Source organism: Schistocerca serialis, unplaced genomic scaffold, assembly GCF_023864345.2.
Source record: "Schistocerca serialis cubense isolate TAMUIC-IGC-003099 unplaced genomic scaffold, iqSchSeri2.2 HiC_scaffold_755, whole genome shotgun sequence".
Taxonomy (NCBI): Eukaryota; Metazoa; Arthropoda; class Insecta; order Orthoptera; family Acrididae; genus Schistocerca; species Schistocerca serialis.
The window spans coordinates 53,709-75,350 of record NW_026048359.1 but is presented as its reverse complement, the minus strand read 5'-3'; the positions used below and the strand labels follow the sequence as shown (position 1 = coordinate 75,350).

General features: G+C 53.0%; 66 non-coding genes across 66 annotated transcripts; 21 read left to right on the top strand and 45 right to left on the bottom strand.

Moving 5' to 3' along the window:
* Window positions 1-117: 117 nt before the first annotated feature.
* Trnav-aac (transfer RNA valine (anticodon AAC)) lies at window positions 118-190 on the bottom strand. The gene has a single exon. It is a non-coding gene; the product is annotated as a tRNA-Val (tRNA).
* Window positions 191-347: 157 nt separating this feature from the next.
* On the bottom strand, window positions 348-420 carry Trnav-cac (transfer RNA valine (anticodon CAC)). Its single transcript has one exon. It is a non-coding gene; the product is annotated as a tRNA-Val (tRNA).
* A 401-nt stretch (window positions 421-821) lies between these two features.
* On the top strand, window positions 822-893 carry Trnap-agg (transfer RNA proline (anticodon AGG)). The gene has a single exon. It is a non-coding gene; the product is annotated as a tRNA-Pro (tRNA).
* A 194-nt stretch (window positions 894-1,087) lies between these two features.
* Window positions 1,088-1,160, bottom strand: Trnav-aac (transfer RNA valine (anticodon AAC)). The gene has a single exon. It is a non-coding gene; the product is annotated as a tRNA-Val (tRNA).
* Window positions 1,161-1,317: 157 nt separating this feature from the next.
* On the bottom strand, window positions 1,318-1,390 carry Trnav-cac (transfer RNA valine (anticodon CAC)). Its single transcript has one exon. It is a non-coding gene; the product is annotated as a tRNA-Val (tRNA).
* Window positions 1,391-1,791: 401 nt separating this feature from the next.
* Trnap-agg (transfer RNA proline (anticodon AGG)) lies at window positions 1,792-1,863 on the top strand. Its single transcript has one exon. It is a non-coding gene; the product is annotated as a tRNA-Pro (tRNA).
* Window positions 1,864-2,057: 194 nt separating this feature from the next.
* Window positions 2,058-2,130, bottom strand: Trnav-aac (transfer RNA valine (anticodon AAC)). The gene has a single exon. It is a non-coding gene; the product is annotated as a tRNA-Val (tRNA).
* Window positions 2,131-2,287: 157 nt separating this feature from the next.
* Window positions 2,288-2,360, bottom strand: Trnav-cac (transfer RNA valine (anticodon CAC)). Its single transcript has one exon. It is a non-coding gene; the product is annotated as a tRNA-Val (tRNA).
* A 401-nt stretch (window positions 2,361-2,761) lies between these two features.
* On the top strand, window positions 2,762-2,833 carry Trnaa-agc (transfer RNA alanine (anticodon AGC)). The gene has a single exon. It is a non-coding gene; the product is annotated as a tRNA-Ala (tRNA).
* A 194-nt stretch (window positions 2,834-3,027) lies between these two features.
* Window positions 3,028-3,100, bottom strand: Trnav-aac (transfer RNA valine (anticodon AAC)). Its single transcript has one exon. It is a non-coding gene; the product is annotated as a tRNA-Val (tRNA).
* A 157-nt stretch (window positions 3,101-3,257) lies between these two features.
* On the bottom strand, window positions 3,258-3,330 carry Trnav-cac (transfer RNA valine (anticodon CAC)). Its single transcript has one exon. It is a non-coding gene; the product is annotated as a tRNA-Val (tRNA).
* A 402-nt stretch (window positions 3,331-3,732) lies between these two features.
* Window positions 3,733-3,804, top strand: Trnap-agg (transfer RNA proline (anticodon AGG)). The gene has a single exon. It is a non-coding gene; the product is annotated as a tRNA-Pro (tRNA).
* Window positions 3,805-3,998: 194 nt separating this feature from the next.
* On the bottom strand, window positions 3,999-4,071 carry Trnav-aac (transfer RNA valine (anticodon AAC)). The gene has a single exon. It is a non-coding gene; the product is annotated as a tRNA-Val (tRNA).
* A 157-nt stretch (window positions 4,072-4,228) lies between these two features.
* Window positions 4,229-4,301, bottom strand: Trnav-cac (transfer RNA valine (anticodon CAC)). The gene has a single exon. It is a non-coding gene; the product is annotated as a tRNA-Val (tRNA).
* A 401-nt stretch (window positions 4,302-4,702) lies between these two features.
* Trnap-agg (transfer RNA proline (anticodon AGG)) lies at window positions 4,703-4,774 on the top strand. The gene has a single exon. It is a non-coding gene; the product is annotated as a tRNA-Pro (tRNA).
* Window positions 4,775-4,968: 194 nt separating this feature from the next.
* On the bottom strand, window positions 4,969-5,041 carry Trnav-aac (transfer RNA valine (anticodon AAC)). Its single transcript has one exon. It is a non-coding gene; the product is annotated as a tRNA-Val (tRNA).
* A 157-nt stretch (window positions 5,042-5,198) lies between these two features.
* On the bottom strand, window positions 5,199-5,271 carry Trnav-cac (transfer RNA valine (anticodon CAC)). Its single transcript has one exon. It is a non-coding gene; the product is annotated as a tRNA-Val (tRNA).
* Window positions 5,272-5,672: 401 nt separating this feature from the next.
* Trnap-agg (transfer RNA proline (anticodon AGG)) lies at window positions 5,673-5,744 on the top strand. Its single transcript has one exon. It is a non-coding gene; the product is annotated as a tRNA-Pro (tRNA).
* Window positions 5,745-5,938: 194 nt separating this feature from the next.
* On the bottom strand, window positions 5,939-6,011 carry Trnav-aac (transfer RNA valine (anticodon AAC)). Its single transcript has one exon. It is a non-coding gene; the product is annotated as a tRNA-Val (tRNA).
* Window positions 6,012-6,168: 157 nt separating this feature from the next.
* On the bottom strand, window positions 6,169-6,241 carry Trnav-cac (transfer RNA valine (anticodon CAC)). The gene has a single exon. It is a non-coding gene; the product is annotated as a tRNA-Val (tRNA).
* Window positions 6,242-6,642: 401 nt separating this feature from the next.
* Window positions 6,643-6,714, top strand: Trnaa-agc (transfer RNA alanine (anticodon AGC)). Its single transcript has one exon. It is a non-coding gene; the product is annotated as a tRNA-Ala (tRNA).
* A 194-nt stretch (window positions 6,715-6,908) lies between these two features.
* Window positions 6,909-6,981, bottom strand: Trnav-aac (transfer RNA valine (anticodon AAC)). Its single transcript has one exon. It is a non-coding gene; the product is annotated as a tRNA-Val (tRNA).
* A 157-nt stretch (window positions 6,982-7,138) lies between these two features.
* Window positions 7,139-7,211, bottom strand: Trnav-cac (transfer RNA valine (anticodon CAC)). The gene has a single exon. It is a non-coding gene; the product is annotated as a tRNA-Val (tRNA).
* A 402-nt stretch (window positions 7,212-7,613) lies between these two features.
* Window positions 7,614-7,685, top strand: Trnap-agg (transfer RNA proline (anticodon AGG)). The gene has a single exon. It is a non-coding gene; the product is annotated as a tRNA-Pro (tRNA).
* A 194-nt stretch (window positions 7,686-7,879) lies between these two features.
* Trnav-aac (transfer RNA valine (anticodon AAC)) lies at window positions 7,880-7,952 on the bottom strand. The gene has a single exon. It is a non-coding gene; the product is annotated as a tRNA-Val (tRNA).
* Window positions 7,953-8,109: 157 nt separating this feature from the next.
* Trnav-cac (transfer RNA valine (anticodon CAC)) lies at window positions 8,110-8,182 on the bottom strand. Its single transcript has one exon. It is a non-coding gene; the product is annotated as a tRNA-Val (tRNA).
* A 401-nt stretch (window positions 8,183-8,583) lies between these two features.
* Window positions 8,584-8,655, top strand: Trnap-agg (transfer RNA proline (anticodon AGG)). Its single transcript has one exon. It is a non-coding gene; the product is annotated as a tRNA-Pro (tRNA).
* Window positions 8,656-8,849: 194 nt separating this feature from the next.
* Window positions 8,850-8,922, bottom strand: Trnav-aac (transfer RNA valine (anticodon AAC)). The gene has a single exon. It is a non-coding gene; the product is annotated as a tRNA-Val (tRNA).
* A 157-nt stretch (window positions 8,923-9,079) lies between these two features.
* On the bottom strand, window positions 9,080-9,152 carry Trnav-cac (transfer RNA valine (anticodon CAC)). The gene has a single exon. It is a non-coding gene; the product is annotated as a tRNA-Val (tRNA).
* A 402-nt stretch (window positions 9,153-9,554) lies between these two features.
* Trnap-agg (transfer RNA proline (anticodon AGG)) lies at window positions 9,555-9,626 on the top strand. Its single transcript has one exon. It is a non-coding gene; the product is annotated as a tRNA-Pro (tRNA).
* A 194-nt stretch (window positions 9,627-9,820) lies between these two features.
* Trnav-aac (transfer RNA valine (anticodon AAC)) lies at window positions 9,821-9,893 on the bottom strand. Its single transcript has one exon. It is a non-coding gene; the product is annotated as a tRNA-Val (tRNA).
* A 157-nt stretch (window positions 9,894-10,050) lies between these two features.
* On the bottom strand, window positions 10,051-10,123 carry Trnav-cac (transfer RNA valine (anticodon CAC)). Its single transcript has one exon. It is a non-coding gene; the product is annotated as a tRNA-Val (tRNA).
* Window positions 10,124-10,524: 401 nt separating this feature from the next.
* Trnap-agg (transfer RNA proline (anticodon AGG)) lies at window positions 10,525-10,596 on the top strand. Its single transcript has one exon. It is a non-coding gene; the product is annotated as a tRNA-Pro (tRNA).
* A 194-nt stretch (window positions 10,597-10,790) lies between these two features.
* Trnav-aac (transfer RNA valine (anticodon AAC)) lies at window positions 10,791-10,863 on the bottom strand. Its single transcript has one exon. It is a non-coding gene; the product is annotated as a tRNA-Val (tRNA).
* Window positions 10,864-11,020: 157 nt separating this feature from the next.
* On the bottom strand, window positions 11,021-11,093 carry Trnav-cac (transfer RNA valine (anticodon CAC)). The gene has a single exon. It is a non-coding gene; the product is annotated as a tRNA-Val (tRNA).
* Window positions 11,094-11,477: 384 nt separating this feature from the next.
* Window positions 11,478-11,550, bottom strand: Trnav-cac (transfer RNA valine (anticodon CAC)). The gene has a single exon. It is a non-coding gene; the product is annotated as a tRNA-Val (tRNA).
* Window positions 11,551-11,951: 401 nt separating this feature from the next.
* On the top strand, window positions 11,952-12,023 carry Trnap-agg (transfer RNA proline (anticodon AGG)). Its single transcript has one exon. It is a non-coding gene; the product is annotated as a tRNA-Pro (tRNA).
* Window positions 12,024-12,217: 194 nt separating this feature from the next.
* Trnav-aac (transfer RNA valine (anticodon AAC)) lies at window positions 12,218-12,290 on the bottom strand. The gene has a single exon. It is a non-coding gene; the product is annotated as a tRNA-Val (tRNA).
* Window positions 12,291-12,447: 157 nt separating this feature from the next.
* Trnav-cac (transfer RNA valine (anticodon CAC)) lies at window positions 12,448-12,520 on the bottom strand. Its single transcript has one exon. It is a non-coding gene; the product is annotated as a tRNA-Val (tRNA).
* A 402-nt stretch (window positions 12,521-12,922) lies between these two features.
* Window positions 12,923-12,994, top strand: Trnap-agg (transfer RNA proline (anticodon AGG)). The gene has a single exon. It is a non-coding gene; the product is annotated as a tRNA-Pro (tRNA).
* Window positions 12,995-13,188: 194 nt separating this feature from the next.
* Window positions 13,189-13,261, bottom strand: Trnav-aac (transfer RNA valine (anticodon AAC)). The gene has a single exon. It is a non-coding gene; the product is annotated as a tRNA-Val (tRNA).
* A 157-nt stretch (window positions 13,262-13,418) lies between these two features.
* Window positions 13,419-13,491, bottom strand: Trnav-cac (transfer RNA valine (anticodon CAC)). Its single transcript has one exon. It is a non-coding gene; the product is annotated as a tRNA-Val (tRNA).
* A 401-nt stretch (window positions 13,492-13,892) lies between these two features.
* Trnap-agg (transfer RNA proline (anticodon AGG)) lies at window positions 13,893-13,964 on the top strand. The gene has a single exon. It is a non-coding gene; the product is annotated as a tRNA-Pro (tRNA).
* A 194-nt stretch (window positions 13,965-14,158) lies between these two features.
* Trnav-aac (transfer RNA valine (anticodon AAC)) lies at window positions 14,159-14,231 on the bottom strand. Its single transcript has one exon. It is a non-coding gene; the product is annotated as a tRNA-Val (tRNA).
* A 157-nt stretch (window positions 14,232-14,388) lies between these two features.
* Trnav-cac (transfer RNA valine (anticodon CAC)) lies at window positions 14,389-14,461 on the bottom strand. Its single transcript has one exon. It is a non-coding gene; the product is annotated as a tRNA-Val (tRNA).
* Window positions 14,462-14,863: 402 nt separating this feature from the next.
* On the top strand, window positions 14,864-14,935 carry Trnap-agg (transfer RNA proline (anticodon AGG)). Its single transcript has one exon. It is a non-coding gene; the product is annotated as a tRNA-Pro (tRNA).
* A 194-nt stretch (window positions 14,936-15,129) lies between these two features.
* On the bottom strand, window positions 15,130-15,202 carry Trnav-aac (transfer RNA valine (anticodon AAC)). The gene has a single exon. It is a non-coding gene; the product is annotated as a tRNA-Val (tRNA).
* Window positions 15,203-15,359: 157 nt separating this feature from the next.
* On the bottom strand, window positions 15,360-15,432 carry Trnav-cac (transfer RNA valine (anticodon CAC)). Its single transcript has one exon. It is a non-coding gene; the product is annotated as a tRNA-Val (tRNA).
* A 401-nt stretch (window positions 15,433-15,833) lies between these two features.
* Trnap-agg (transfer RNA proline (anticodon AGG)) lies at window positions 15,834-15,905 on the top strand. The gene has a single exon. It is a non-coding gene; the product is annotated as a tRNA-Pro (tRNA).
* Window positions 15,906-16,099: 194 nt separating this feature from the next.
* On the bottom strand, window positions 16,100-16,172 carry Trnav-aac (transfer RNA valine (anticodon AAC)). The gene has a single exon. It is a non-coding gene; the product is annotated as a tRNA-Val (tRNA).
* A 157-nt stretch (window positions 16,173-16,329) lies between these two features.
* Trnav-cac (transfer RNA valine (anticodon CAC)) lies at window positions 16,330-16,402 on the bottom strand. The gene has a single exon. It is a non-coding gene; the product is annotated as a tRNA-Val (tRNA).
* Window positions 16,403-16,803: 401 nt separating this feature from the next.
* On the top strand, window positions 16,804-16,875 carry Trnap-agg (transfer RNA proline (anticodon AGG)). Its single transcript has one exon. It is a non-coding gene; the product is annotated as a tRNA-Pro (tRNA).
* A 194-nt stretch (window positions 16,876-17,069) lies between these two features.
* Window positions 17,070-17,142, bottom strand: Trnav-aac (transfer RNA valine (anticodon AAC)). Its single transcript has one exon. It is a non-coding gene; the product is annotated as a tRNA-Val (tRNA).
* A 157-nt stretch (window positions 17,143-17,299) lies between these two features.
* Trnav-cac (transfer RNA valine (anticodon CAC)) lies at window positions 17,300-17,372 on the bottom strand. Its single transcript has one exon. It is a non-coding gene; the product is annotated as a tRNA-Val (tRNA).
* Window positions 17,373-17,774: 402 nt separating this feature from the next.
* Window positions 17,775-17,846, top strand: Trnap-agg (transfer RNA proline (anticodon AGG)). The gene has a single exon. It is a non-coding gene; the product is annotated as a tRNA-Pro (tRNA).
* Window positions 17,847-18,040: 194 nt separating this feature from the next.
* Trnav-aac (transfer RNA valine (anticodon AAC)) lies at window positions 18,041-18,113 on the bottom strand. The gene has a single exon. It is a non-coding gene; the product is annotated as a tRNA-Val (tRNA).
* A 157-nt stretch (window positions 18,114-18,270) lies between these two features.
* On the bottom strand, window positions 18,271-18,343 carry Trnav-cac (transfer RNA valine (anticodon CAC)). The gene has a single exon. It is a non-coding gene; the product is annotated as a tRNA-Val (tRNA).
* A 401-nt stretch (window positions 18,344-18,744) lies between these two features.
* On the top strand, window positions 18,745-18,816 carry Trnap-agg (transfer RNA proline (anticodon AGG)). Its single transcript has one exon. It is a non-coding gene; the product is annotated as a tRNA-Pro (tRNA).
* Window positions 18,817-19,010: 194 nt separating this feature from the next.
* Window positions 19,011-19,083, bottom strand: Trnav-aac (transfer RNA valine (anticodon AAC)). Its single transcript has one exon. It is a non-coding gene; the product is annotated as a tRNA-Val (tRNA).
* A 157-nt stretch (window positions 19,084-19,240) lies between these two features.
* On the bottom strand, window positions 19,241-19,313 carry Trnav-cac (transfer RNA valine (anticodon CAC)). The gene has a single exon. It is a non-coding gene; the product is annotated as a tRNA-Val (tRNA).
* Window positions 19,314-19,714: 401 nt separating this feature from the next.
* On the top strand, window positions 19,715-19,786 carry Trnap-agg (transfer RNA proline (anticodon AGG)). The gene has a single exon. It is a non-coding gene; the product is annotated as a tRNA-Pro (tRNA).
* Window positions 19,787-19,980: 194 nt separating this feature from the next.
* Window positions 19,981-20,053, bottom strand: Trnav-aac (transfer RNA valine (anticodon AAC)). Its single transcript has one exon. It is a non-coding gene; the product is annotated as a tRNA-Val (tRNA).
* A 157-nt stretch (window positions 20,054-20,210) lies between these two features.
* Trnav-cac (transfer RNA valine (anticodon CAC)) lies at window positions 20,211-20,283 on the bottom strand. Its single transcript has one exon. It is a non-coding gene; the product is annotated as a tRNA-Val (tRNA).
* Window positions 20,284-20,685: 402 nt separating this feature from the next.
* On the top strand, window positions 20,686-20,757 carry Trnap-agg (transfer RNA proline (anticodon AGG)). Its single transcript has one exon. It is a non-coding gene; the product is annotated as a tRNA-Pro (tRNA).
* A 194-nt stretch (window positions 20,758-20,951) lies between these two features.
* Trnav-aac (transfer RNA valine (anticodon AAC)) lies at window positions 20,952-21,024 on the bottom strand. Its single transcript has one exon. It is a non-coding gene; the product is annotated as a tRNA-Val (tRNA).
* A 157-nt stretch (window positions 21,025-21,181) lies between these two features.
* On the bottom strand, window positions 21,182-21,254 carry Trnav-cac (transfer RNA valine (anticodon CAC)). Its single transcript has one exon. It is a non-coding gene; the product is annotated as a tRNA-Val (tRNA).
* Window positions 21,255-21,642: the final 388 nt, after the last annotated feature.

The following is a 21,642-nucleotide window of genomic DNA, read 5'->3' as shown; positions in this document are numbered from 1 at the left end:
CTTATTCGATGTGAGCAATTGACACTCGGGTCCGACGCGTGAAGGCGATTACGAAGGTTTCGGGTACAGATGGTAGCAGATGCATGTTAGTACGTCTTGCTTAAAGAGATGGAAAAGTGTTTCCGCCCGGGATCGAACCGGGGACCTTCTGCGTGTTAGGCAGACGTGATAACCGCTACACCACGGAAACTGCTTGTGTGCACCTTACTTCACAGACGATTTATAGTGATGTTGCCATCGTAACTAAAAAATTCAATAAATGTGGTACTTGCAAACGAAGGGACATGCAGCAGATCCACACACGACGTGGCTCATTGGAGGACAATACGACATAGGCAGGAAAATACTGTTCCCGCCCGGGATCGAACCGGGGACCTTCTGCGTGTGAAGCAGACGTGATAACCGCTACACTACGGAAACGACGGACCTGAGGAGTCCATCCATGTTCACTCGAACTTGCCTCAGACTTTCTCTCGTCCGCGAATGCACACACGACAGTTCCTTTGTCAGCCTGGAACCCATCACAGCCGAGGGCTCAAGAAGTCTTCGGGGTGCTCGAGAGGGTGTCTGCCGTAGCACCCCTAACGAGATAGCGGCGTTTCGCGCAGTCGTTATTGCAAGTCATATCAGCAAAAGCAATCACTTTCTCAGCAGCATTCAGTGCGAGCCCAGCGGCAGCTCTACATGAAGGTACCAATAGCCCAGGAAGGAAGCCGATCGCGGGAATTCGCACCGCCCCCATCCCGCCAGCGTACACGATACCTCCATGGCACCCTGGACGACATGGATGGACTGGAATAATTGGCATTGCCGTGTCACAGGGCTCGTTGGTCTAGGGGTATGATTCCTGCTTAGGGTGCAGGAGGTCCCGGGTTCAAATCCCGGACGAGCCCTAGCGTTTTGTGCAAAGTGATCGCACGTCAGTGGCTGAGTCAGCGCAAAAAGCTCGCCGTCAATATCAAATGAATTTCTTATTCGATGTGAGCAATTGACACTCGGGTCCGACGCGTGAAGGCGATTACGAAGGTTTCGGGTACAGATGGTAGCAGATGCATGTTAGTACGTCTTGCTTAAAGAGATGGAAAAGTGTTTCCGCCCGGGATCGAACCGGGGACCTTCTGCGTGTTAGGCAGACGTGATAACCGCTACACCACGGAAACTGCTTGTGTGCACCTTACTTCACAGACGATTTATAGTGATGTTGCCATCGTAACTAAAAAATTCAATAAATGTGGTACTTGCAAACGAAGGGACATGCAGCAGATCCACACACGACGTGGCTCATTGGAGGACAATACGACATAGGCAGGAAAATACTGTTCCCGCCCGGGATCGAACCGGGGACCTTCTGCGTGTGAAGCAGACGTGATAACCGCTACACTACGGAAACGACGGACCTGAGGAGTCCATCCTTGTTCACTCGAACTTGCCTCAGACTTTCTCTCGTCCGCGAATGCACACACGACAGTTCTTTTGTCAGCCTGGAACCCATCACAGCCGAGGGCTCAAGAAGTCTTCGGGGTGCTCGAGAGGGTGTCTGCCGTAGCACCCCTAACGAGATAGCGGCGTTTCGCGCAGTCGTTATTGCAAGTCATATCAGCAAAAGCAATCACTTTCTCAGCAGCAGGCAGTGCGAGCCCAGCGGCAGCTCTACATGAAGGTACCAATAGCCCAGGAAGGAAGCCGATCGCGGGAATTCGCACCGCCCCCATCCCGCCAGCGTACACGATACCTCCATGGCACCCTGGACGACATGGATGGACTGGAATAATTGGCATTGCCGTGTCACAGGGCTCGTTGGTCTAGGGGTATGATTCCTGCTTAGGGTGCAGGAGGTCCCGGATTCAAATCCCGGACGAGCCCTAGCGTTTTGTGCAAAGTGATCGCACGTCAGTGGCTGAGTCAGCGCAAAAAGCTCGCCGTCAATATCAAATGAATTTCTTATTCGATGTGAGCAATTGACACTCGGGTCCGACGCGTGAAGGCGATTACGAAGGTTTCGGGTACAGATGGTAGCAGATGCATGTTAGTACGTCTTGCTTAAAGAGATGGAAAAGTGTTTCCGCCCGGGATCGAACCGGGGACCTTCTGCGTGTTAGGCAGACGTGATAACCGCTACACCACGGAAACTGCTTGTGTGCACCTTACTTCACAGACGATTTATAGTGATGTTGCCATCGTAACTAAAAAATTCAATAAATGTGGTACTTGCAAACGAAGGGACATGCAGCAGATCCACACACGACGTGGCTCATTGGAGGACAATACGACATAGGCAGGAAAATACTGTTCCCGCCCGGGATCGAACCGGGGACCTTCTGCGTGTGAAGCAGACGTGATAACCGCTACACTACGGAAACGACGGACCTGAGGAGTCCATCCTTGTTCACTCGAACTTGCCTCAGACTTTCTCTCGTCCGCGAATGCACACACGACAGTTCTTTTGTCAGCCTGGAACCCATCACAGCCGAGGGCTCAAGAAGTCTTCGGGGTGCTCGAGAGGGTGTCTGCCGTAGCACCCCTAACGAGATAGCGGCGTTTCGCGCAGTCGTTATTGCAAGTCATATCAGCAAAAGCAATCACTTTCTCAGCAGCATTCAGTGCGAGCCCAGCGGCAGCTCTACATGAAGGTACCAATAGCCCAGGAAGGAAGCCGATCGCGGGAATTCGCACCGCCCCCATCCCGCCAGCGTACACGATACCTCCATGGCACCCTGGACGACATGGATGGACTGGAATAATTGGCATTGCCGTGTCACAGGGCTCGTTGGTCTAGGGGTATGATTCCTCCTTAGCGTGCAGGAGGTCCCGGGTTCAAATCCCGGACGAGCCCTAGCGTTTTGTGCAAAGTGATCGCACGTCAGTGGCTGAGTCAGCGCAAAAAGCTCGCCGTCAATATCAAATGAATTTCTTATTCGATGTGAGCAATTGACACTCGGGTCCGACGCGTGAAGGCGATTACGAAGGTTTCGGGTACAGATGGTAGCAGATGCATGTTAGTACGTCTTGCTTAAAGAGATGGAAAAGTGTTTCCGCCCGGGATCGAACCGGGGACCTTCTGCGTGTTAGGCAGACGTGATAACCGCTACACCACGGAAACTGCTTGTGTGCACCTTACTTCACAGACGATTTATAGTGATGTTGCCATCGTAACTAAAAAATTCAATAAATGTGGTACTTGCAAACGAAGGGACATGCAGCAGATCCACACACGACGTGGCTCATTGGAGGACAATACGACATAGGCAGGAAAATACTGTTCCCGCCCGGGATCGAAACGGGGACCTTCTGCGTGTGAAGCAGACGTGATAACCGCTACACTACGGAAACGACGGACCTGAGGAGTCAATCCTTGTTCACTCGAACTTGCCTCAGACTTTCTCTCGTCCGCGAATGCACACACGACAGTTCTTTTGTCAGCCTGGAACCCATCACAGCCGAGGGCTCAAGAAGTCTTCGGGGTGCTCGAGAGGGTGTCTGCCGTAGCACCCCTAACGAGATAGCGGCGTTTCGCGCAGTCGTTATTGCAAGTCATATCAGCAAAAGCAATCACTTTCTCAGCAGCAGGCAGTGCGAGCCCAGCGGCAGCTCTACATGAAGGTACCAATAGCCCAGGAAGGCCGCCGACCGCAGGAATTCGCGCCGCCCCCATCCCGCCAGCGTACACGAGACTTCCAGGGCACCCTGGACGACATCGAGGGACTGGAATAATTGGCATTCGCCGTGTCACAGGGCTCGTTGGTCTAGGGGTATGATTCCTGCTTAGGGTGCAGGAGGTCCCGGGTTCAAATCCCGGACGAGCCCTAGCGTTTTGTGCAAAGTGATCGCACGTCAGTGGCTGAGTCAGCGCAAAAAGCTCGCCGTCAATATCAAATGAATTTCTTATTCGATGTGAGCAATTGACACTCGGGTCCGACGCGTGAAGGCGATTACGAAGGTTTCGGGTACAGATGGTAGCAGATGCATGTTAGTACGTCTTGCTTAAAGAGATGAAAAAGTGTTTCCGCCCGGGATCGAACCGGGGACCTTCTGCGTGTTAGGCAGACGTGATAACCGCTACACCACGGAAACTGCTTGTGTGCACCTTACTTCACAGACGACTTATAGTGATGTTGCCATCGTAACTAAAAAATTCAATAAATGTGGTACTTGCAAACGAAGGGACATGCAGCAGATCCACACACGACGTGGCTCATTGGAGGACAATACGACATAGGCAGGAAAATACTGTTCCCGCCCGGGATCGAACCGGGGACCTTCTGCGTGTGAAGCAGACGTGATAACCGCTACACTACGGAAACGACGGACCTGAGGAGTCCATCCATGTTCACTCGAACTTGCCTCAGACTTTCTCTCGTCCGCGAATGCACACACGACAGTTCCTTTGTCAGCCTGGAACCCATCACAGCCGAGGGCTCAAGAAGTCTTCGGGGTGCTCGAGAGGGTGTCTGCCGTAGCACCCCTAACGAGATAGCGGCGTTTCGCGCAGTCGTTATTGCAAGTCATATCAGCAAAAGCAATCACTTTCTCAGCAGCATTCAGTGCGAGCCCAGCGGCAGCTCTACATGAAGGTACCAATAGCCCAGGAAGGAAGCCGATCGCGGGAATTCGCACCGCCCCCATCCCGCCAGCGTACACGATACCTCCATGGCACCCTGGACGACATGGATGGACTGGAATAATTGGCATTGCCGTGTCACAGGGCTCGTTGGTCTAGGGGTATGATTCCTGCTTAGGGTGCAGGAGGTCCCGGGTTCAAATCCCGGACGAGCCCTAGCGTTTTGTGCAAAGTGATCGCACGTCAGTGGCTGAGTCAGCGCAAAAAGCTCGCCGTCAATATCAAATGAATTTCTTATTCGATGTGAGCAATTGACACTCGGGTCCGACGCGTGAAGGCGATTACGAAGGTTTCGGGTACAGATGGTAGCAGATGCATGTTAGTACGTCTTGCTTAAAGAGATGAAAAAGTGTTTCCGCCCGGGATCGAACCGGGGACCTTCTGCGTGTTAGGCAGACGTGATAACCGCTACACCACGGAAACTGCTTGTGTGCACCTTACTTCACAGACGACTTATAGTGATGTTGCCATCGTAACTAAAAAATTCAATAAATGTGGTACTTGCAAACGAAGGGACATGCAGCAGATCCACACACGACGTGGCTCATTGGAGGACAATACGACATAGGCAGGAAAATACTGTTCCCGCCCGGGATCGAACCGGGGACCTTCTGCGTGTGAAGCAGACGTGATAACCGCTACACTACGGAAACGACGGACCTGAGGAGTCCATCCTTGTTCACTCGAACTTGCCTCAGACTTTCTCTCGTCCGCGAATGCACACACGACAGTTCTTTTGTCAGCCTGGAACCCATCACAGCCGAGGGCTCAAGAAGTCTTCGGGGTGCTCGAGAGGGTGTCTGCCGTAGCACCCCTAACGAGATAGCGGCGTTTCGCGCAGTCGTTATTGCAAGTCATATCAGCAAAAGCAATCACTTTCTCAGCAGCATTCAGTGCGAGCCCAGCGGCAGCTCTACATGAAGGTACCAATAGCCCAGGAAGGAAGCCGATCGCGGGAATTCGCACCGCCCCCATCCCGCCAGCGTACACGATACCTCCATGGCACCCTGGACGACATGGATGGACTGGAATAATTGGCATTGCCGTGTCACAGGGCTCGTTGGTCTAGGGGTATGATTCCTGCTTAGGGTGCAGGAGGTCCCGGGTTCAAATCCCGGACGAGCCCTAGCGTTTTGTGCAAAGTGATCGCACGTCAGTGGCTGAGTCAGCGCAAAAAGCTCGCCGTCAATATCAAATGAATTTCTTATTCGATGTGAGCAATTGACACTCGGGTCCGACGCGTGAAGGCGATTACGAAGGTTTCGGGTACAGATGGTAGCAGATGCATGTTAGTACGTCTTGCTTAAAGAGATGGAAAAGTGTTTCCGCCCGGGATCGAACCGGGGACCTTCTGCGTGTTAGGCAGACGTGATAACCGCTACACCACGGAAACTGCTTGTGTGCACCTTACTTCACAGACGATTTATAGTGATGTTGCCATCGTAACTAAAAAATTCAATAAATGTGGTACTTGCAAACGAAGGGACATGCAGCAGATCCACACACGACGTGGCTCATTGGAGGACAATACGACATAGGCAGGAAAATACTGTTCCCGCCCGGGATCGAACCGGGGACCTTCTGCGTGTGAAGCAGACGTGATAACCGCTACACTACGGAAACGACGGACCTGAGGAGTCCATCCTTGTTCACTCGAACTTGCCTCAGACTTTCTCTCGTCCGCGAATGCACACACGACAGTTCTTTTGTCAGCCTGGAACCCATCACAGCCGAGGGCTCAAGAAGTCTTCGGGGTGCTCGAGAGGGTGTCTGCCGTAGCACCCCTAACGAGATAGCGGCGTTTCGCGCAGTCGTTATTGCAAGTCATATCAGCAAAAGCAATCACTTTCTCAGCAGCATTCAGTGCGAGCCCAGCGGCAGCTCTACATGAAGGTACCAATAGCCCAGGAAGGAAGCCGATCGCGGGAATTCGCACCGCCCCCATCCCGCCAGCGTACACGATACCTCCATGGCACCCTGGACGACATGGATGGACTGGAATAATTGGCATTGCCGTGTCACAGGGCTCGTTGGTCTAGGGGTATGATTCCTCCTTAGCGTGCAGGAGGTCCCGGGTTCAAATCCCGGACGAGCCCTAGCGTTTTGTGCAAAGTGATCGCACGTCAGTGGCTGAGTCAGCGCAAAAAGCTCGCCGTCAATATCAAATGAATTTCTTATTCGATGTGAGCAATTGACACTCGGGTCCGACGCGTGAAGGCGATTACGAAGGTTTCGGGTACAGATGGTAGCAGATGCATGTTAGTACGTCTTGCTTAAAGAGATGGAAAAGTGTTTCCGCCCGGGATCGAACCGGGGACCTTCTGCGTGTTAGGCAGACGTGATAACCGCTACACCACGGAAACTGCTTGTGTGCACCTTACTTCACAGACGATTTATAGTGATGTTGCCATCGTAACTAAAAAATTCAATAAATGTGGTACTTGCAAACGAAGGGACATGCAGCAGATCCACACACGACGTGGCTCATTGGAGGACAATACGACATAGGCAGGAAAATACTGTTCCCGCCCGGGATCGAAACGGGGACCTTCTGCGTGTGAAGCAGACGTGATAACCGCTACACTACGGAAACGACGGACCTGAGGAGTCAATCCTTGTTCACTCGAACTTGCCTCAGACTTTCTCTCGTCCGCGAATGCACACACGACAGTTCTTTTGTCAGCCTGGAACCCATCACAGCCGAGGGCTCAAGAAGTCTTCGGGGTGCTCGAGAGGGTGTCTGCCGTAGCACCCCTAACGAGATAGCGGCGTTTCGCGCAGTCGTTATTGCAAGTCATATCAGCAAAAGCAATCACTTTCTCAGCAGCAGGCAGTGCGAGCCCAGCGGCAGCTCTACATGAAGGTACCAATAGCCCAGGAAGGCCGCCGACCGCAGGAATTCGCGCCGCCCCCATCCCGCCAGCGTACACGAGACTTCCAGGGCACCCTGGACGACATCGAGGGACTGGAATAATTGGCATTCGCCGTGTCACAGGGCTCGTTGGTCTAGGGGTATGATTCCTGCTTAGGGTGCAGGAGGTCCCGGGTTCAAATCCCGGACGAGCCCTAGCGTTTTGTGCAAAGTGATCGCACGTCAGTGGCTGAGTCAGCGCAAAAAGCTCGCCGTCAATATCAAATGAATTTCTTATTCGATGTGAGCAATTGACACTCGGGTCCGACGCGTGAAGGCGATTACGAAGGTTTCGGGTACAGATGGTAGCAGATGCATGTTAGTACGTCTTGCTTAAAGAGATGAAAAAGTGTTTCCGCCCGGGATCGAACCGGGGACCTTCTGCGTGTTAGGCAGACGTGATAACCGCTACACCACGGAAACTGCTTGTGTGCACCTTACTTCACAGACGACTTATAGTGATGTTGCCATCGTAACTAAAAAATTCAATAAATGTGGTACTTGCAAACGAAGGGACATGCAGCAGATCCACACACGACGTGGCTCATTGGAGGACAATACGACATAGGCAGGAAAATACTGTTCCCGCCCGGGATCGAACCGGGGACCTTCTGCGTGTGAAGCAGACGTGATAACCGCTACACTACGGAAACGACGGACCTGAGGAGTCCATCCATGTTCACTCGAACTTGCCTCAGACTTTCTCTCGTCCGCGAATGCACACACGACAGTTCCTTTGTCAGCCTGGAACCCATCACAGCCGAGGGCTCAAGAAGTCTTCGGGGTGCTCGAGAGGGTGTCTGCCGTAGCACCCCTAACGAGATAGCGGCGTTTCGCGCAGTCGTTATTGCAAGTCATATCAGCAAAAGCAATCACTTTCTCAGCAGCATTCAGTGCGAGCCCAGCGGCAGCTCTACATGAAGGTACCAATAGCCCAGGAAGGAAGCCGATCGCGGGAATTCGCACCGCCCCCATCCCGCCAGCGTACACGATACCTCCATGGCACCCTGGACGACATGGATGGACTGGAATAATTGGCATTGCCGTGTCACAGGGCTCGTTGGTCTAGGGGTATGATTCCTGCTTAGGGTGCAGGAGGTCCCGGGTTCAAATCCCGGACGAGCCCTAGCGTTTTGTGCAAAGTGATCGCACGTCAGTGGCTGAGTCAGCGCAAAAAGCTCGCCGTCAATATCAAATGAATTTCTTATTCGATGTGAGCAATTGACACTCGGGTCCGACGCGTGAAGGCGATTACGAAGGTTTCGGGTACAGATGGTAGCAGATGCATGTTAGTACGTCTTGCTTAAAGAGATGGAAAAGTGTTTCCGCCCGGGATCGAACCGGGGACCTTCTGCGTGTTAGGCAGACGTGATAACCGCTACACCACGGAAACTGCTTGTGTGCACCTTACTTCACAGACGATTTATAGTGATGTTGCCATCGTAACTAAAAAATTCAATAAATGTGGTACTTGCAAACGAAGGGACATGCAGCAGATCCACACACGACGTGGCTCATTGGAGGACAATACGACATAGGCAGGAAAATACTGTTCCCGCCCGGGATCGAACCGGGGACCTTCTGCGTGTGAAGCAGACGTGATAACCGCTACACTACGGAAACGACGGACCTGAGGAGTCAATCCTTGTTCACTCGAACTTGCCTCAGACTTTCTCTCGTCCGCGAATGCACACACGACAGTTCTTTTGTCAGCCTGGAACCCATCACAGCCGAGGGCTCAAGAAGTCTTCGGGGTGCTCGAGAGGGTGTCTGCCGTAGCACCCCTAACGAGATAGCGGCGTTTCGCGCAGTCGTTATTGCAAGTCATATCAGCAAAAGCAATCACTTTCTCAGCAGCAGGCAGTGCGAGCCCAGCGGCAGCTCTACATGAAGGTACCAATAGCCCAGGAAGGCCGCCGACCGCAGGAATTCGCGCCGCCCCCATCCCGCCAGCGTACACGAGACTTCCAGGGCACCCTGGACGACATCGAGGGACTGGAATAATTGGCATTCGCCGTGTCACAGGGCTCGTTGGTCTAGGGGTATGATTCCTGCTTAGGGTGCAGGAGGTCCCGGGTTCAAATCCCGGACGAGCCCTAGCGTTTTGTGCAAAGTGATCGCACGTCAGTGGCTGAGTCAGCGCAAAAAGCTCGCCGTCAATATCAAATGAATTTCTTATTCGATGTGAGCAATTGACACTCGGGTCCGACGCGTGAAGGCGATTACGAAGGTTTCGGGTACAGATGGTAGCAGATGCATGTTAGTACGTCTTGCTTAAAGAGATGAAAAAGTGTTTCCGCCCGGGATCGAACCGGGGACCTTCTGCGTGTTAGGCAGACGTGATAACCGCTACACCACGGAAACTGCTTGTGTGCACCTTACTTCACAGACGACTTATAGTGATGTTGCCATCGTAACTAAAAAATTCAATAAATGTGGTACTTGCAAACGAAGGGACATGCAGCAGATCCACACACGACGTGGCTCATTGGAGGACAATACGACATAGGCAGGAAAATACTGTTCCCGCCCGGGATCGAACCGGGGACCTTCTGCGTGTGAAGCAGACGTGATAACCGCTACACTACGGAAACGACGGACCTGAGGAGTCCATCCATGTTCACTCGAACTTGCCTCAGACTTTCTCTCGTCCGCGAATGCACACACGACAGTTCCTTTGTCAGCCTGGAACCCATCACAGCCGAGGGCTCAAGAAGTCTTCGGGGTGCTCGAGAGGGTGTCTGCCGTAGCACCCCTAACGAGATAGCGGCGTTTCGCGCAGTCGTTATTGCAAGTCATATCAGCAAAAGCAATCACTTTCTCAGCAGCATTCAGTGCGAGCCCAGCGGCAGCTCTACATGAAGGTACCAATAGCCCAGGAAGGAAGCCGATCGCGGGAATTCGCACCGCCCCCATCCCGCCAGCGTACACGATACCTCCATGGCACCCTGGACGACATGGATGGACTGGAATAATTGGCATTGCCGTGTCACAGGGCTCGTTGGTCTAGGGGTATGATTCCTGCTTAGGGTGCAGGAGGTCCCGGGTTCAAATCCCGGACGAGCCCTAGCGTTTTGTGCAAAGTGATCGCACGTCAGTGGCTGAGTCAGCGCAAAAAGCTCGCCGTCAATATCAAATGAATTTCTTATTCGATGTGAGCAATTGACACTCGGGTCCGACGCGTGAAGGCGATTACGAAGGTTTCGGGTACAGATGGTAGCAGATGCATGTTAGTACGTCTTGCTTAAAGAGATGGAAAAGTGTTTCCGCCCGGGATCGAACCGGGGACCTTCTGCGTGTTAGGCAGACGTGATAACCGCTACACCACGGAAACTGCTTGTGTGCACCTTACTTCACAGACGATTTATAGTGATGTTGCCATCGTAACTAAAAAATTCAATAAATGTGGTACTTGCAAACGAAGGGACATGCAGCAGATCCACACACGACGTGGCTCATTGGAGGACAATACGACATAGGCAGGAAAATACTGTTCCCGCCCGGGATCGAACCGGGGACCTTCTGCGTGTGAAGCAGACGTGATAACCGCTACACTACGGAAACGACGGACCTGAGGAGTCCATCCTTGTTCACTCGAACTTGCCTCAGACTTTCTCTCGTCCGCGAATGCACACACGACAGTTCTTTTGTCAGCCTGGAACCCATCACAGCCGAGGGCTCAAGAAGTCTTCGGGGTGCTCGAGAGGGTGTCTGCCGTAGCACCCCTAACGAGATAGCGGCGTTTCGCGCAGTCGTTATTGCAAGTCATATCAGCAAAAGCAATCACTTTCTCAGCAGCAGGCAGTGCGAGCCCAGCGGCAGCATAGTGATGTTGCCATCGTAACTAAAAAATTCAATAAATGTGGTACTTGCAAACGAAGGGACATGCAGCAGATCCACACACGACGTGGCTCATTGGAGGACAATACGACATAGGCAGGAAAATACTGTTCCCGCCCGGGATCGAACCGGGGACCTTCTGCGTGTGAAGCAGACGTGATAACCGCTACACTACGGAAACGACGGACCTGAGGAGTCCATCCTTGTTCACTCGAACTTGCCTCAGACTTTCTCTCGTCCGCGAATGCACACACGACAGTTCTTTTGTCAGCCTGGAACCCATCACAGCCGAGGGCTCAAGAAGTCTTCGGGGTGCTCGAGAGGGTGTCTGCCGTAGCACCCCTAACGAGATAGCGGCGTTTCGCGCAGTCGTTATTGCAAGTCATATCAGCAAAAGCAATCACTTTCTCAGCAGCAGGCAGTGCGAGCCCAGCGGCAGCTCTACATGAAGGTACCAATAGCCCAGGAAGGAAGCCGATCGCGGGAATTCGCACCGCCCCCATCCCGCCAGCGTACACGATACCTCCATGGCACCCTGGACGACATGGATGGACTGGAATAATTGGCATTGCCGTGTCACAGGGCTCGTTGGTCTAGGGGTATGATTCCTGCTTAGGGTGCAGGAGGTCCCGGATTCAAATCCCGGACGAGCCCTAGCGTTTTGTGCAAAGTGATCGCACGTCAGTGGCTGAGTCAGCGCAAAAAGCTCGCCGTCAATATCAAATGAATTTCTTATTCGATGTGAGCAATTGACACTCGGGTCCGACGCGTGAAGGCGATTACGAAGGTTTCGGGTACAGATGGTAGCAGATGCATGTTAGTACGTCTTGCTTAAAGAGATGGAAAAGTGTTTCCGCCCGGGATCGAACCGGGGACCTTCTGCGTGTTAGGCAGACGTGATAACCGCTACACCACGGAAACTGCTTGTGTGCACCTTACTTCACAGACGATTTATAGTGATGTTGCCATCGTAACTAAAAAATTCAATAAATGTGGTACTTGCAAACGAAGGGACATGCAGCAGATCCACACACGACGTGGCTCATTGGAGGACAATACGACATAGGCAGGAAAATACTGTTCCCGCCCGGGATCGAACCGGGGACCTTCTGCGTGTGAAGCAGACGTGATAACCGCTACACTACGGAAACGACGGACCTGAGGAGTCCATCCTTGTTCACTCGAACTTGCCTCAGACTTTCTCTCGTCCGCGAATGCACACACGACAGTTCTTTTGTCAGCCTGGAACCCATCACAGCCGAGGGCTCAAGAAGTCTTCGGGGTGCTCGAGAGGGTGTCTGCCGTAGCACCCCTAACGAGATAGCGGCGTTTCGCGCAGTCGTTATTGCAAGTCATATCAGCAAAAGCAATCACTTTCTCAGCAGCAGGCAGTGCGAGCCCAGCGGCAGCTCTACATGAAGGTACCAATAGCCCAGGAAGGCCGCCGACCGCAGGAATTCGCGCCGCCCCCATCCCGCCAGCGTACACGAGACTTCCAGGGCACCCTGGACGACATCGAGGGACTGGAATAATTGGCATTCGCCGTGTCACAGGGCTCGTTGGTCTAGGGGTATGATTCCTGCTTAGGGTGCAGGAGGTCCCGGGTTCAAATCCCGGACGAGCCCTAGCGTTTTGTGCAAAGTGATCGCACGTCAGTGGCTGAGTCAGCGCAAAAAGCTCGCCGTCAATATCAAATGAATTTCTTATTCGATGTGAGCAATTGACACTCGGGTCCGACGCGTGAAGGCGATTACGAAGGTTTCGGGTACAGATGGTAGCAGATGCATGTTAGTACGTCTTGCTTAAAGAGATGAAAAAGTGTTTCCGCCCGGGATCGAACCGGGGACCTTCTGCGTGTTAGGCAGACGTGATAACCGCTACACCACGGAAACTGCTTGTGTGCACCTTACTTCACAGACGACTTATAGTGATGTTGCCATCGTAACTAAAAAATTCAATAAATGTGGTACTTGCAAACGAAGGGACATGCAGCAGATCCACACACGACGTGGCTCATTGGAGGACAATACGACATAGGCAGGAAAATACTGTTCCCGCCCGGGATCGAACCGGGGACCTTCTGCGTGTGAAGCAGACGTGATAACCGCTACACTACGGAAACGACGGACCTGAGGAGTCCATCCATGTTCACTCGAACTTGCCTCAGACTTTCTCTCGTCCGCGAATGCACACACGACAGTTCCTTTGTCAGCCTGGAACCCATCACAGCCGAGGGCTCAAGAAGTCTTCGGGGTGCTCGAGAGGGTGTCTGCCGTAGCACCCCTAACGAGATAGCGGCGTTTCGCGCAGTCGTTATTGCAAGTCATATCAGCAAAAGCAATCACTTTCTCAGCAGCATTCAGTGCGAGCCCAGCGGCAGCTCTACATGAAGGTACCAATAGCCCAGGAAGGAAGCCGATCGCGGGAATTCGCACCGCCCCCATCCCGCCAGCGTACACGATACCTCCATGGCACCCTGGACGACATGGATGGACTGGAATAATTGGCATTGCCGTGTCACAGGGCTCGTTGGTCTAGGGGTATGATTCCTGCTTAGGGTGCAGGAGGTCCCGGGTTCAAATCCCGGACGAGCCCTAGCGTTTTGTGCAAAGTGATCGCACGTCAGTGGCTGAGTCAGCGCAAAAAGCTCGCCGTCAATATCAAATGAATTTCTTATTCGATGTGAGCAATTGACACTCGGGTCCGACGCGTGAAGGCGATTACGAAGGTTTCGGGTACAGATGGTAGCAGATGCATGTTAGTACGTCTTGCTTAAAGAGATGGAAAAGTGTTTCCGCCCGGGATCGAACCGGGGACCTTCTGCGTGTTAGGCAGACGTGATAACCGCTACACCACGGAAACTGCTTGTGTGCACCTTACTTCACAGACGATTTATAGTGATGTTGCCATCGTAACTAAAAAATTCAATAAATGTGGTACTTGCAAACGAAGGGACATGCAGCAGATCCACACACGACGTGGCTCATTGGAGGACAATACGACATAGGCAGGAAAATACTGTTCCCGCCCGGGATCGAACCGGGGACCTTCTGCGTGTGAAGCAGACGTGATAACCGCTACACTACGGAAACGACGGACCTGAGGAGTCCATCCTTGTTCACTCGAACTTGCCTCAGACTTTCTCTCGTCCGCGAATGCACACACGACAGTTCTTTTGTCAGCCTGGAACCCATCACAGCCGAGGGCTCAAGAAGTCTTCGGGGTGCTCGAGAGGGTGTCTGCCGTAGCACCCCTAACGAGATAGCGGCGTTTCGCGCAGTCGTTATTGCAAGTCATATCAGCAAAAGCAATCACTTTCTCAGCAGCAGGCAGTGCGAGCCCAGCGGCAGCTCTACATGAAGGTACCAATAGCCCAGGAAGGCCGCCGACCGCAGGAATTCGCGCCGCCCCCATCCCGCCAGCGTACACGAGACTTCCAGGGCACCCTGGACGACATCGAGGGACTGGAATAATTGGCATTCGCCGTGTCACAGGGCTCGTTGGTCTAGGGGTATGATTCCTGCTTAGGGTGCAGGAGGTCCCGGGTTCAAATCCCGGACGAGCCCTAGCGTTTTGTGCAAAGTGATCGCACGTCAGTGGCTGAGTCAGCGCAAAAAGCTCGCCGTCAATATCAAATGAATTTCTTATTCGATGTGAGCAATTGACACTCGGGTCCGACGCGTGAAGGCGATTACGAAGGTTTCGGGTACAGATGGTAGCAGATGCATGTTAGTACGTCTTGCTTAAAGAGATGAAAAAGTGTTTCCGCCCGGGATCGAACCGGGGACCTTCTGCGTGTTAGGCAGACGTGATAACCGCTACACCACGGAAACTGCTTGTGTGCACCTTACTTCACAGACGACTTATAGTGATGTTGCCATCGTAACTAAAAAATTCAATAAATGTGGTACTTGCAAACGAAGGGACATGCAGCAGATCCACACACGACGTGGCTCATTGGAGGACAATACGACATAGGCAGGAAAATACTGTTCCCGCCCGGGATCGAACCGGGGACCTTCTGCGTGTGAAGCAGACGTGATAACCGCTACACTACGGAAACGACGGACCTGAGGAGTCCATCCATGTTCACTCGAACTTGCCTCAGACTTTCTCTCGTCCGCGAATGCACACACGACAGTTCCTTTGTCAGCCTGGAACCCATCACAGCCGAGGGCTCAAGAAGTCTTCGGGGTGCTCGAGAGGGTGTCTGCCGTAGCACCCCTAACGAGATAGCGGCGTTTCGCGCAGTCGTTATTGCAAGTCATATCAGCAAAAGCAATCACTTTCTCAGCAGCATTCAGTGCGAGCCCAGCGGCAGCTCTACATGAAGGTACCAATAGCCCAGGAAGGAAGCCGATCGCGGGAATTCGCACCGCCCCCATCCCGCCAGCGTACACGATACCTCCATGGCACCCTGGACGACATGGATGGACTGGAATAATTGGCATTGCCGTGTCACAGGGCTCGTTGGTCTAGGGGTATGATTCCTGCTTAGGGTGCAGGAGGTCCCGGGTTCAAATCCCGGACGAGCCCTAGCGTTTTGTGCAAAGTGATCGCACGTCAGTGGCTGAGTCAGCGCAAAAAGCTCGCCGTCAATATCAAATGAATTTCTTATTCGATGTGAGCAATTGACACTCGGGTCCGACGCGTGAAGGCGATTACGAAGGTTTCGGGTACAGATGGTAGCAGATGCATGTTAGTACGTCTTGCTTAAAGAGATGGAAAAGTGTTTCCGCCCGGGATCGAACCGGGGACCTTCTGCGTGTTAGGCAGACGTGATAACCGCTACACCACGGAAACTGCTTGTGTGCACCTTACTTCACAGACGATTTATAGTGATGTTGCCATCGTAACTAAAAAATTCAATAAATGTGGTACTTGCAAACGAAGGGACATGCAGCAGATCCACACACGACGTGGCTCATTGGAGGACAATACGACATAGGCAGGAAAATACTGTTCCCGCCCGGGATCGAACCGGGGACCTTCTGCGTGTGAAGCAGACGTGATAACCGCTACACTACGGAAACGACGGACCTGAGGAGTCCATCCATGTTCACTCGAACTTGCCTCAGACTTTCTCTCGTCCGCGAATGCACACACGACAGTTCCTTTGTCAGCCTGGAACCCATCACAGCCGAGGGCTCAAGAAGTCTTCGGGGTGCTCGAGAGGGTGTCTGCCGTAGCACCCCTAACGAGATAGCGGCGTTTCGCGCAGTCGTTATTGCAAGTCATATCAGCAAAAGCAATCACTTTCTCAGCAGCATTCAGTGCGAGCCCAGCGGCAGCTCTACATGAAGGTACCAATAGCCCAGGAAGGAAGCCGATCGCGGGAATTCGCACCGCCCCCATCCCGCCAGCGTACACGATACCTCCATGGCACCCTGGACGACATGGATGGACTGGAATAATTGGCATTGCCGTGTCACAGGGCTCGTTGGTCTAGGGGTATGATTCCTGCTTAGGGTGCAGGAGGTCCCGGGTTCAAATCCCGGACGAGCCCTAGCGTTTTGTGCAAAGTGATCGCACGTCAGTGGCTGAGTCAGCGCAAAAAGCTCGCCGTCAATATCAAATGAATTTCTTATTCGATGTGAGCAATTGACACTCGGGTCCGACGCGTGAAGGCGATTACGAAGGTTTCGGGTACAGATGGTAGCAGATGCATGTTAGTACGTCTTGCTTAAAGAGATGGAAAAGTGTTTCCGCCCGGGATCGAACCGGGGACCTTCTGCGTGTTAGGCAGACGTGATAACCGCTACACCACGGAAACTGCTTGTGTGCACCTTACTTCACAGACGATTTATAGTGATGTTGCCATCGTAACTAAAAAATTCAATAAATGTGGTACTTGCAAACGAAGGGACATGCAGCAGATCCACACACGACGTGGCTCATTGGAGGACAATACGACATAGGCAGGAAAATACTGTTCCCGCCCGGGATCGAACCGGGGACCTTCTGCGTGTGAAGCAGACGTGATAACCGCTACACTACGGAAACGACGGACCTGAGGAGTCCATCCTTGTTCACTCGAACTTGCCTCAGACTTTCTCTCGTCCGCGAATGCACACACGACAGTTCTTTTGTCAGCCTGGAACCCATCACAGCCGAGGGCTCAAGAAGTCTTCGGGGTGCTCGAGAGGGTGTCTGCCGTAGCACCCCTAACGAGATAGCGGCGTTTCGCGCAGTCGTTATTGCAAGTCATATCAGCAAAAGCAATCACTTTCTCAGCAGCAGGCAGTGCGAGCCCAGCGGCAGCTCTACATGAAGGTACCAATAGCCCAGGAAGGCCGCCGACCGCAGGAATTCGCGCCGCCCCCATCCCGCCAGCGTACACGAGACTTCCAGGGCACCCTGGACGACATCGAGGGACTGGAATAATTGGCATTCGCCGTGTCACAGGGCTCGTTGGTCTAGGGGTATGATTCCTGCTTAGGGTGCAGGAGGTCCCGGGTTCAAATCCCGGACGAGCCCTAGCGTTTTGTGCAAAGTGATCGCACGTCAGTGGCTGAGTCAGCGCAAAAAGCTCGCCGTCAATATCAAATGAATTTCTTATTCGATGTGAGCAATTGACACTCGGGTCCGACGCGTGAAGGCGATTACGAAGGTTTCGGGTACAGATGGTAGCAGATGCATGTTAGTACGTCTTGCTTAAAGAGATGAAAAAGTGTTTCCGCCCGGGATCGAACCGGGGACCTTCTGCGTGTTAGGCAGACGTGATAACCGCTACACCACGGAAACTGCTTGTGTGCACCTTACTTCACAGACGACTTATAGTGATGTTGCCATCGTAACTAAAAAATTCAATAAATGTGGTACTTGCAAACGAAGGGACATGCAGCAGATCCACACACGACGTGGCTCATTGGAGGACAATACGACATAGGCAGGAAAATACTGTTCCCGCCCGGGATCGAACCGGGGACCTTCTGCGTGTGAAGCAGACGTGATAACCGCTACACTACGGAAACGACGGACCTGAGGAGTCCATCCATGTTCACTCGAACTTGCCTCAGACTTTCTCTCGTCCGCGAATGCACACACGACAGTTCCTTTGTCAGCCTGGAACCCATCACAGCCGAGGGCTCAAGAAGTCTTCGGGGTGCTCGAGAGGGTGTCTGCCGTAGCACCCCTAACGAGATAGCGGCGTTTCGCGCAGTCGTTATTGCAAGTCATATCAGCAAAAGCAATCACTTTCTCAGCAGCATTCAGTGCGAGCCCAGCGGCAGCTCTACATGAAGGTACCAATAGCCCAGGAAGGAAGCCGATCGCGGGAATTCGCACCGCCCCCATCCCGCCAGCGTACACGATACCTCCATGGCACCCTGGACGACATGGATGGACTGGAATAATTGGCATTGCCGTGTCACAGGGCTCGTTGGTCTAGGGGTATGATTCCTGCTTAGGGTGCAGGAGGTCCCGGGTTCAAATCCCGGACGAGCCCTAGCGTTTTGTGCAAAGTGATCGCACGTCAGTGGCTGAGTCAGCGCAAAAAGCTCGCCGTCAATATCAAATGAATTTCTTATTCGATGTGAGCAATTGACACTCGGGTCCGACGCGTGAAGGCGATTACGAAGGTTTCGGGTACAGATGGTAGCAGATGCATGTTAGTACGTCTTGCTTAAAGAGATGGAAAAGTGTTTCCGCCCGGGATCGAACCGGGGACCTTCTGCGTGTTAGGCAGACGTGATAACCGCTACACCACGGAAACTGCTTGTGTGCACCTTACTTCACAGACGATTTATAGTGATGTTGCCATCGTAACTAAAAAATTCAATAAATGTGGTACTTGCAAACGAAGGGACATGCAGCAGATCCACACACGACGTGGCTCATTGGAGGACAATACGACATAGGCAGGAAAATACTGTTCCCGCCCGGGATCGAACCGGGGACCTTCTGCGTGTGAAGCAGACGTGATAACCGCTACACTACGGAAACGACGGACCTGAGGAGTCCATCCTTGTTCACTCGAACTTGCCTCAGACTTTCTCTCGTCCGCGAATGCACACACGACAGTTCTTTTGTCAGCCTGGAACCCATCACAGCCGAGGGCTCAAGAAGTCTTCGGGGTGCTCGAGAGGGTGTCTGCCGTAGCACCCCTAACGAGATAGCGGCGTTTCGCGCAGTCGTTATTGCAAGTCATATCAGCAAAAGCAATCACTTTCTCAGCAGCAGGCAGTGCGAGCCCAGCGGCAGCTCTACATGAAGGTACCAATAGCCCAGGAAGGAAGCCGATCGCGGGAATTCGCACCGCCCCCATCCCGCCAGCGTACACGATACCTCCATGGCACCCTGGACGACATGGATGGACTGGAATAATTGGCATTGCCGTGTCACAGGGCTCGTTGGTCTAGGGGTATGATTCCTGCTTAGGGTGCAGGAGGTCCCGGATTCAAATCCCGGACGAGCCCTAGCGTTTTGTGCAAAGTGATCGCACGTCAGTGGCTGAGTCAGCGCAAAAAGCTCGCCGTCAATATCAAATGAATTTCTTATTCGATGTGAGCAATTGACACTCGGGTCCGACGCGTGAAGGCGATTACGAAGGTTTCGGGTACAGATGGTAGCAGATGCATGTTAGTACGTCTTGCTTAAAGAGATGGAAAAGTGTTTCCGCCCGGGATCGAACCGGGGACCTTCTGCGCGTTAGGCAGACGTGATAACCGCTACACCACGGAAACTGCTTGTGTGCACCTTACTTCACAGACGATTTATAGTGATGTTGCCATCGTAACTAAAAAATTCAATAAATGTGGTACTTGCAAACGAAGGGACATGCAGCAGATCCACACACGACGTGGCTCATTGGAGGACAATACGACATAGGCAGGAAAATACTGTTCCCGCCCGGGATCGAACCGGGGACCTTCTGCGTGTGAAGCAGACGTGATAACCGCTACACTACGGAAACGACGGACCTGAGGAGTCCATCCTTGTTCACTCGAACTTGCCTCAGACTTTCTCTCGTCCGCGAATGCACACACGACAGTTCTTTTGTCAGCCTGGAACCCATCACAGCCGAGGGCTCAAGAAGTCTTCGGGGTGCTCGAGAGGGTGTCTGCCGTAGCACCCCTAACGAGATAGCGGCGTTTCGCGCAGTCGTTATTGCAAGTCATATCAGCAAAAGCAATCACTTTCTCAGCAGCAGGCAGTGCGAGCCCAGCGGCAGCTCTACATGAAGGTACCAATAGCCCAGGAAGGCCGCCGACCGCAGGAATTCGCGCCGCCCCCATCCCGCCAGCGTACACGAGACTTCCAGGGCACCCTGGACGACATCGAGGGACTGGAATAATTGGCATTCGCCGTGTCACAGGGCTCGTTGGTCTAGGGGTATGATTCCTGCTTAGGGTGCAGGAGGTCCCGGGTTCAAATCCCGGACGAGCCCTAGCGTTTTGTGCAAAGTGATCGCACGTCAGTGGCTGAGTCAGCGCAAAAAGCTCGCCGTCAATATCAAATGAATTTCTTATTCGATGTGAGCAATTGACACTCGGGTCCGACGCGTGAAGGCGATTACGAAGGTTTCGGGTACAGATGGTAGCAGATGCATGTTAGTACGTCTTGCTTAAAGAGATGAAAAAGTGTTTCCGCCCGGGATCGAACCGGGGACCTTCTGCGTGTTAGGCAGACGTGATAACCGCTACACCACGGAAACTGCTTGTGTGCACCTTACTTCACAGACGACTTATAGTGATGTTGCCATCGTAACTAAAAAATTCAATAAATGTGGTACTTGCAAACGAAGGGACATGCAGCAGATCCACACACGACGTGGCTCATTGGAGGACAATACGACATAGGCAGGAAAATACTGTTCCCGCCCGGGATCGAACCGGGGACCTTCTGCGTGTGAAGCAGACGTGATAACCGCTACACTACGGAAACGACGGACCTGAGGAGTCCATCCATGTTCACTCGAACTTGCCTCAGACTTTCTCTCGTCCGCGAATGCACACACGACAGTTCCTTTGTCAGCCTGGAACCCATCACAGCCGAGGGCTCAAGAAGTCTTCGGGGTGCTCGAGAGGGTGTCTGCCGTAGCACCCCTAACGAGATAGCGGCGTTTCGCGCAGTCGTTATTGCAAGTCATATCAGCAAAAGCAATCACTTTCTCAGCAGCATTCAGTGCGAGCCCAGCGGCAGCTCTACATGAAGGTACCAATAGCCCAGGAAGGAAGCCGATCGCGGGAATTCGCACCGCCCCCATCCCGCCAGCGTACACGATACCTCCATGGCACCCTGGACGACATGGATGGACTGGAATAATTGGCAT